This window comes from Apis dorsata, unplaced genomic scaffold, assembly GCF_000469605.1.
Source record: "Apis dorsata unplaced genomic scaffold, Apis dorsata 1.3 scaffold_425, whole genome shotgun sequence".
In the NCBI taxonomy this organism is placed as follows: Eukaryota; Metazoa; Arthropoda; class Insecta; order Hymenoptera; family Apidae; genus Apis; species Apis dorsata.
In genome coordinates this window covers 72,374-79,222 of record NW_006263678.1, presented here as the reverse complement: position 1 = coordinate 79,222, position 6,849 = coordinate 72,374, and the positions used below count along the sequence as shown (strand labels likewise).

The window sequence follows — 6,849 nt, the reverse complement described above, 5'->3', positions numbered from 1 at the left end:
AAAAAAAAAAAAAAAAAAAAAAGAAAGAAAAATAGGAAAAGGAGAGGAAAAGAAAAAATTAATTGATTAACTTAACTTAGATCCTAGTTGTGTCGTTGGTAGCGAAGGGTGCAAGGTGTTTTGCAAGCATTCATGGTCAGCTGGCTGATATCCGAACGAAAGTGCCGCTGCATAAATTGCCTGTACATCTCAATTCACCCCCTGGGATAGTGACCATTCTCTTACACGTCGTGCTCCTGAGTGACACTCTCTTCCACCCCCTCGACGGCCGACCTCCCTCCTGTGAACTCGCATTACCATTCCTTTGCGCCCCCTCATCTGATAGAACTCGATCCTCGCCGGACCTTTTGTGCCCTCGCTTGTTTAAATTCGCCCCCAAGAAAATTACCGAAATTGTTATGAAAATTTCCTACCGAGCCGTGGCTCAAAGCTCGTTTCATCCTTTGACGGATGAATTAGTGTATCCCGAGACTTGTGGACTTGTTTGTTGTTGTTCACATTCTTGAATAGTTGGAAAAGAAATATGTTTGGTGAACGATAAGAATACAGAGTAGATTATATATGTTTGAAAAGCGATGGTTAAAAATGTTTGTTACGAGTTAAAAATTTTTATCGAACGTGTTGTTTAAATTAACACGAAAAATTAGAGAAAATTTTAATCATCAAAGATACTAGGAAAGAAGTAATCGAGAACAATTGTCATTAATTGAAACCAATTATATTAATAAAAGAAATGAATATGAATAAAAGAAAAAAACAAAATTACCGCCGAAAATCATCCATTCGTTTCGTTCCAATCCCAACAAAGTTGAGAAAAAGCCGAATGAAATTGGTGTCGAAAGACAACTGTTATTAACTGAAATTTCAACAATGTTATTCGTACGCGCGCATGTGTACGCGATGCCCAAGAGGGGTTGCAGGATGCGAGCGTGTTCAGTGGGGGATAGAAGGAAAACTACGAGCAACGTCGTCGACCAATCCACGCGTAGTCCCTACCGCGCATGTGCATCCTCTTCGGTGGTGTCTTTGGTTTGGGTACCGCGCGCAAGGCCGCAGACCTATCACTTCTTTGGCGACAGCCGTCGGGGTAACATTCTTGTTCTCGTCCTAGTCCTCCTCCTTGCATCATCCCCTTCGCATCACGAGTTCAACAAAGTTCTCACTCGATCTTCAGTTTCCAAGTTCGTCTCTCAATACGCGTTATCTTCTTCTTTCTTCCCTTCGTTTTATACCCTTGTTTATTTTACACGTGTTATTCATTTTTTATCACTTGTTTATCCTCGATTCGATTCCTCGAGAATTCCATATCCGTTGAAGTTTTATTTACGCTTATAATAAATTTCGTCGGTTTTCTTTCTTTTCTTTCTTTTCTTTTTGCTTTTCTTTTTTTTTTTTTTTTTTTTTTTGGTTTGGGTGTCGGTTTCAGTGTCTTCGAAAATTTGAAGATTTCTTTGGATTTTTCGGAGGTAACCAAGTTTTCATTTCTCGAAATTTTTATTCTCTCGATTCACTTTAAATAAAGTATATACAAACTCATCCTTAATTTTTATTTATCATCTTTGCAATTTTCGTGGACGAAACAATTCTTTTCTTCTCGTTCAAAGAAAAATTCAAAGAAAATGCAAATTTTTTTCAAGTTCATCCGTGTTGATCGTTTATTTCGAATGTAATTTATTTCAATTTAATCAGTAATCGGTGCAGAACGCAGGGCTGTCGCGACCGGAAAACGTCTCCCGTGCCTTAAATTGCCGTCCAAATTCGACCTGGTGACAATAAGGAAACGCTTTCGTTCCACGCTTTCTTTCTCTCCCCCCTCTTTCTCTCATTCTTCTCCTCTCGTTCATTTTCCTTTCTTCTCGCGAACACGATCTTCTCGCGACTCGTAGAGACGGTCGGTCATAGCCTTAACGAAACTGTGATCTTTTTTCGATATTCGGTCGAGCACGATCTTCTCCGTTGTTCCGATCGGAAAAAAATTTCGCTTCACCTTTCGAGCTTACTTTTTTACGAATCGGCTTTATGCCCGCCGCGCGCGAACCAGTTGCCTTAATTCGAGTTTAAGGGTCATTCATTGAAACTTCACAATTCCCCCTCCCTCTAATTATCCCCTCCCCCTCTCCCCCTCCTCCTCCCCTCCCTCACGAATTTTTAACGAAATTTCGACGAAAACCTCGTCCGTCCTCTCCTGTGCCTTTCGAAACTTCTAATCGAAACCTGAAACCTATTCTCTCTCTAATAACTCCTTCACTTTCATTCGAAATTTTCGAGAAACGAAATTTTTAAAACAACGCGCTTATTCTCTTTCTCTCTCTCTCTCTCTCTCTCTCTTTCTCTCTTCTCAAACACGAATTAAGATAAATAAACACTATCGTCGCAAAGAAGAAGTGGAAGGAAAAAAAAAAAAAAAAAAAAAAAAAGAAAAAAGGAAATTACCGAGAAAATAAAGAAAAGTTTGTCGAGCCGCTTTGTGCCATTTTGTTCGAAAGTCAAATCAACGATTAGAAGAAGAGACTCTGTAATCCGGATGGAAGTCCAGATGAACGAGTGCAACATGAGTTTCGATCGGTGAGTAAGAGAACCAGTTTGTGTGTAACACGTGTCGCAGGTTTTTTTTTTTTCTTCTCATGCGCAAATTGTATCGATTATTTTTTTTATTTTTTACTCCCTCCCTTTTTCTTCTTCGTTTTATTTTCATAATGGTAAGCATGTTGTCGATGTCGATCGAAGTTGAAATTTGAAATTTTTCAATCGGTCGATTGAATTTTCACGTCTACCACCGTTAATTTCGTTTGTTTATTAAATGTGAATAATTTGTCGTATACGTGTATATTTGGTTATTGAAAATTATTAATCGAGTATCAGGTTTTATTCGTTGGGGGTTGTGCTTGATTGAAATCAATTATTTCGCAAAAGCTTAATGAAAAAAATTTTTGTTGCCAGACGTTAAAAACGTTAATCAAAAATTTATGATATATAAAATATATTTGCTCGCTCGTTATTAATAATCACATCTCTCAATTTTTTAATTACGTCTCTGTTTTTCATATATTCATATTATCTTTGGACTTGTATTAAAAAAAAAAAATTCAATTGCAGCTTTAAAAAAATTTCATTTTCTAATGTATGATATATTGTAAAAAATTACAACATTTTTTATAAATTACACAAATAGTTCAAACTTTTAATTCTTAAGTTTTATTTCGAATCAATTACCATTACACGAATATCAAGCAAACAAAGTATACATTTCTTCAAATTTCAAAAAGAAATTTACGAATTTTTCCCTTCCTTTTTCTTATAAAATAAAAGTTCTAAAACCGTAATATTTCTAATAATAAAATCGCTGCACGCTCCCGATAAATCGCGGCGAACTTTTTTTTTCATCCATATTCGATGGGACAAGTTTGTCGAACAAGCGAGCAAACGAGACTCTTTCAACCGGACAAAGCAATTGATTGCCATGAAACAATCAAGATAGGGAACTCAATTATCAGGGGGATGAATCGCAACAGACGATCTCGAAGGTCTCGAAATAAGATAGTATAATGCGAGGGTCAACTTTTCTCCCCCTCTCTGCAGTCGTCGAACGGAGAGAGGGTGGTAATGATACAGGAATACGTATATATATATATATATACACACATTTTTTAGACCACAATTAAATCGTTCTTCCGGATAAATTTAAACAGCGGGTTCAAATCGAAACCCCATACTTTTGTGACCAATTAGTGAGCCGACGAATCGCAATTATGCGACGTATTGTGTTTCACGTGGCACTCTTGGGGGTTGAAGAGTCTAACTCGATGGAATTTAAAGCTCACGGAGCGGTTATTAACCGTGTCAACTGAATAACTATCCTTCGATTACTCTTCCCCAAAATGTGGCCAATTGTCGCGTAAGGTTTAACGAGGTTTGACCCTCGATCGAATTTGCGACATGATTATTTCGAATTCTAAAATTCTAAAAATTTAATATCTCGTTACTTAAAAAAGAAAGAAAGAAATGTATCAAAATTTTTCTAAAAATTCAGAAAAAAGTAAAATTCCATAATTTATAATATCGATCAACAATTACACAATTATACAATTACAATCATTTTTCATGAATAATGCCTGCCCTGTCCTTTCACGAAAATTTGTTCCAGCTCGCGCGTCGTTCGAATTTTCCAGCGCCGCTTTTTTTTAACGGGGGTGTGTTACTGGGGCAGTAGTGCGCAGAAGCCATCCCCTGGTGCGAATTCACCAGGACCCTTTCCTCTCCCACCCACCGGATCCTCTCTTTCCTCCCCTTCCACTCGAGGGGTGGATTTCCAATCCACGCTCGGTTACCACTACGGTTATTCGAGCTGGAACCGAGGCGCGTTCAGTTTCCGATCGCCAGTGAACACGAACACGTTCCTCTCCGGAGCGGAGCGAATTCGAATCGCGCGCGCGTTCGGTCGAGTTAACGGCCTCGTCGACGCGATTGGTCGGCGGACGAGGCGAAAGAGCGGTCATTGGTCGAGTCGACGATGGACCGCTGTTGTGTGCCCGGTTCTGTGAACGTTTCTCTTTCTTTTCTCTTTCTCTCTCTTTTCTCTCTCTCGATCCGGATGGATGGATTCTCGACGACGACGACGACGACGACGACGACGTGTGCATCGTGTTGTCTACGTTTCAAGGCCAATCGATGATGGCTCGAGGGTGCTCGCGGCCGCGTGTGATGGTGCAGATGGTGCGGCTGATGTTGCATACGGGATGGATGCCCCCGTATAGGAGTTCATTTGCTCGTATTTTTTGGTTCGTTTTGGACTTGCATTTCGAGATTTAGGATTTTTAATTGTTTGTTTAAGACAGATTTTTTGAATTGATTATTCGAAAGTGGTTTTTATCTGGAGTTTCGTAAGTTGTTTTTTTTTTTTTTTATTTGATCTACGAGATCATATTTTTTAGAATGTGTATTTTGTATTTTTTAGTTCGAATTTATTTTAAGGAAATATTGGGATATGGTTTTTTTTTTTTTCAATTAAAAATATTTATATTCAACGAAACGTTTGGAATAAGTAATTTGAAGTTTAAATTTAATCAACGAATTCTTAGTTCATTGGTTATTTTGAATAAATTTTTGCACTATATCTGTTATCGAATGAGTGAAGCGAAACGTAATTTAACATGATGGATTCGAGTATTGAAAAATTAAATGAGAATTTTGAATAGAGGTTGAAGCCTTTTTGTAAAATATCTTCGATACATTGTGTGCATTTATTTATTCATGAATTTTATTTTTAATTTTCGAAATGTCACGCGCTTCTAGATTAAAAGTATAAGAATTTATTACAAAAAATTTTAATTTTTATAAACGAATATTCTGTAACGAATATTTAATTTACGATCTATCTAGCAATAATAATATATCTTCCGAGAGAGTTTTAACATGATTTTACATAGATACTACTTTGGAAAGTGACAATCGTTCATTTAGAATTTATTTCACGACTATTAATGGAAGCTTTAATCGAGCGATAAGCTTTTCCATTTGCAAACCCAGAACAGGTCATATCTCTTTTGGAAGTAAAGCGAGCGAGAGAGAGAGAGAGAGAGAGAGAGAGAGAGAGAGAGAACGCAATGTGGAAAAAGTTGAATAGTTTAACGGGATTTAACTTTCTATAATTGTACTTTTTTCCACGAGATCAACGGTGCAATTGCATTTCGAATAAAACTTTTTTACATAAATCGAATCCTTTTATCAGTCGAGGTTTCAAATTCTTCTTCCCAATTTTTTTTTTTTTTTTTTTTTTTTTTTTTTAGAATAAAACGAGAATAGTAGAATGTTCATTTTTCGCGCAAAGTAAGAGAATCATTGCGATAAAAAATTTTTTTTATTGACCATTTTTCCATAAAAAGATTGTAAAGTTTCAATGATTGTAAAAATCCTGAGATATTTAAATTTTTTTTTTTTTTTAAATTTCTATATTTTATTAAAAATATTTTATTTGTTGTTTCGAAAAAGAAAATCGCGTGAATTGAAGAGAATACATTTCAAGATGCAGAAATTCGAAAGACTGAAGTTGGTAGATAACGCGATAACAAACGTGTTGAAGTATCGTCTCTATTGTTCATTGTTTGATATATTTGCGTATATACAAAAGATACACGGTCGTAGTTCATGCGCGCTACACCTTGGGATACCTTCACGTTGGCCAGGAAACGTGAAACGTATTCAATCTTGCGGTAGAATATGGTCGAAAAGGACAGATAACGCAACTTCTAAAATTGGAAATGTCGGTCGTAAAGCGTTTATGGTTTCTCTCTTTTTTTTTTTTTTTTTTTTTTTGTTTCTCTCATATTTTTCCACTTGGCATAGCGAGATAAAATTCGAAATGAACGTTTTTTATGAACATAATTGTACGTTTCAATTGTTACGATTTAAAACGAAATCATTATGAAAGTAGTTGAAATTATATTCCATCTTTTTATGTGTTTAACTCGTGCCCTCCACATAATATTTCCACAATGTTTCAACGTGTTTTGAAAAATACCTCTAAATTGGAAAAAAAGAAAAGAAAAAAATATTCACGTACTTCGCTTCAAAATTGACCGTTTCATAAAATATTCGAAAATGAATATTTTTTTTATGAATTTATGTAATTACGTATTTAAATTACGATGCACAATCTCTACTTTTTCCCCATACTACTTTTTTTACACGTGTAAAGCGTGCTCCAGTTACCCGACTCATTTTATTTCTATATATTTTGAAGTCAGAAAAAGAATTCTGAAAAATATNCGCCTGTTAAATATAATCATCGCTCGATTCATGGACGTCACTCGCGCGTATTTATCGCTGTCACCGCGCCTAACGAAGTCCCGA

General features: G+C 36.2%; 1 long non-coding RNA gene across 1 annotated transcript in view; it reads left to right on the top strand.

The window, feature by feature from the left end:
• LOC116186102 overlaps positions 1–5,899 on the top strand; it is a 7,203-nt gene extending 1,304 nt beyond the window's left edge. Inside the window, exon 2 of the long non-coding RNA XR_004151043.1 lies at positions 5,556–5,899. This is a non-coding gene — a long non-coding RNA (uncharacterized LOC116186102). The remainder of the gene's footprint in view (positions 1–5,555) is intronic.
• The last annotated feature ends 950 nt before the right edge of the window (positions 5,900–6,849 follow it).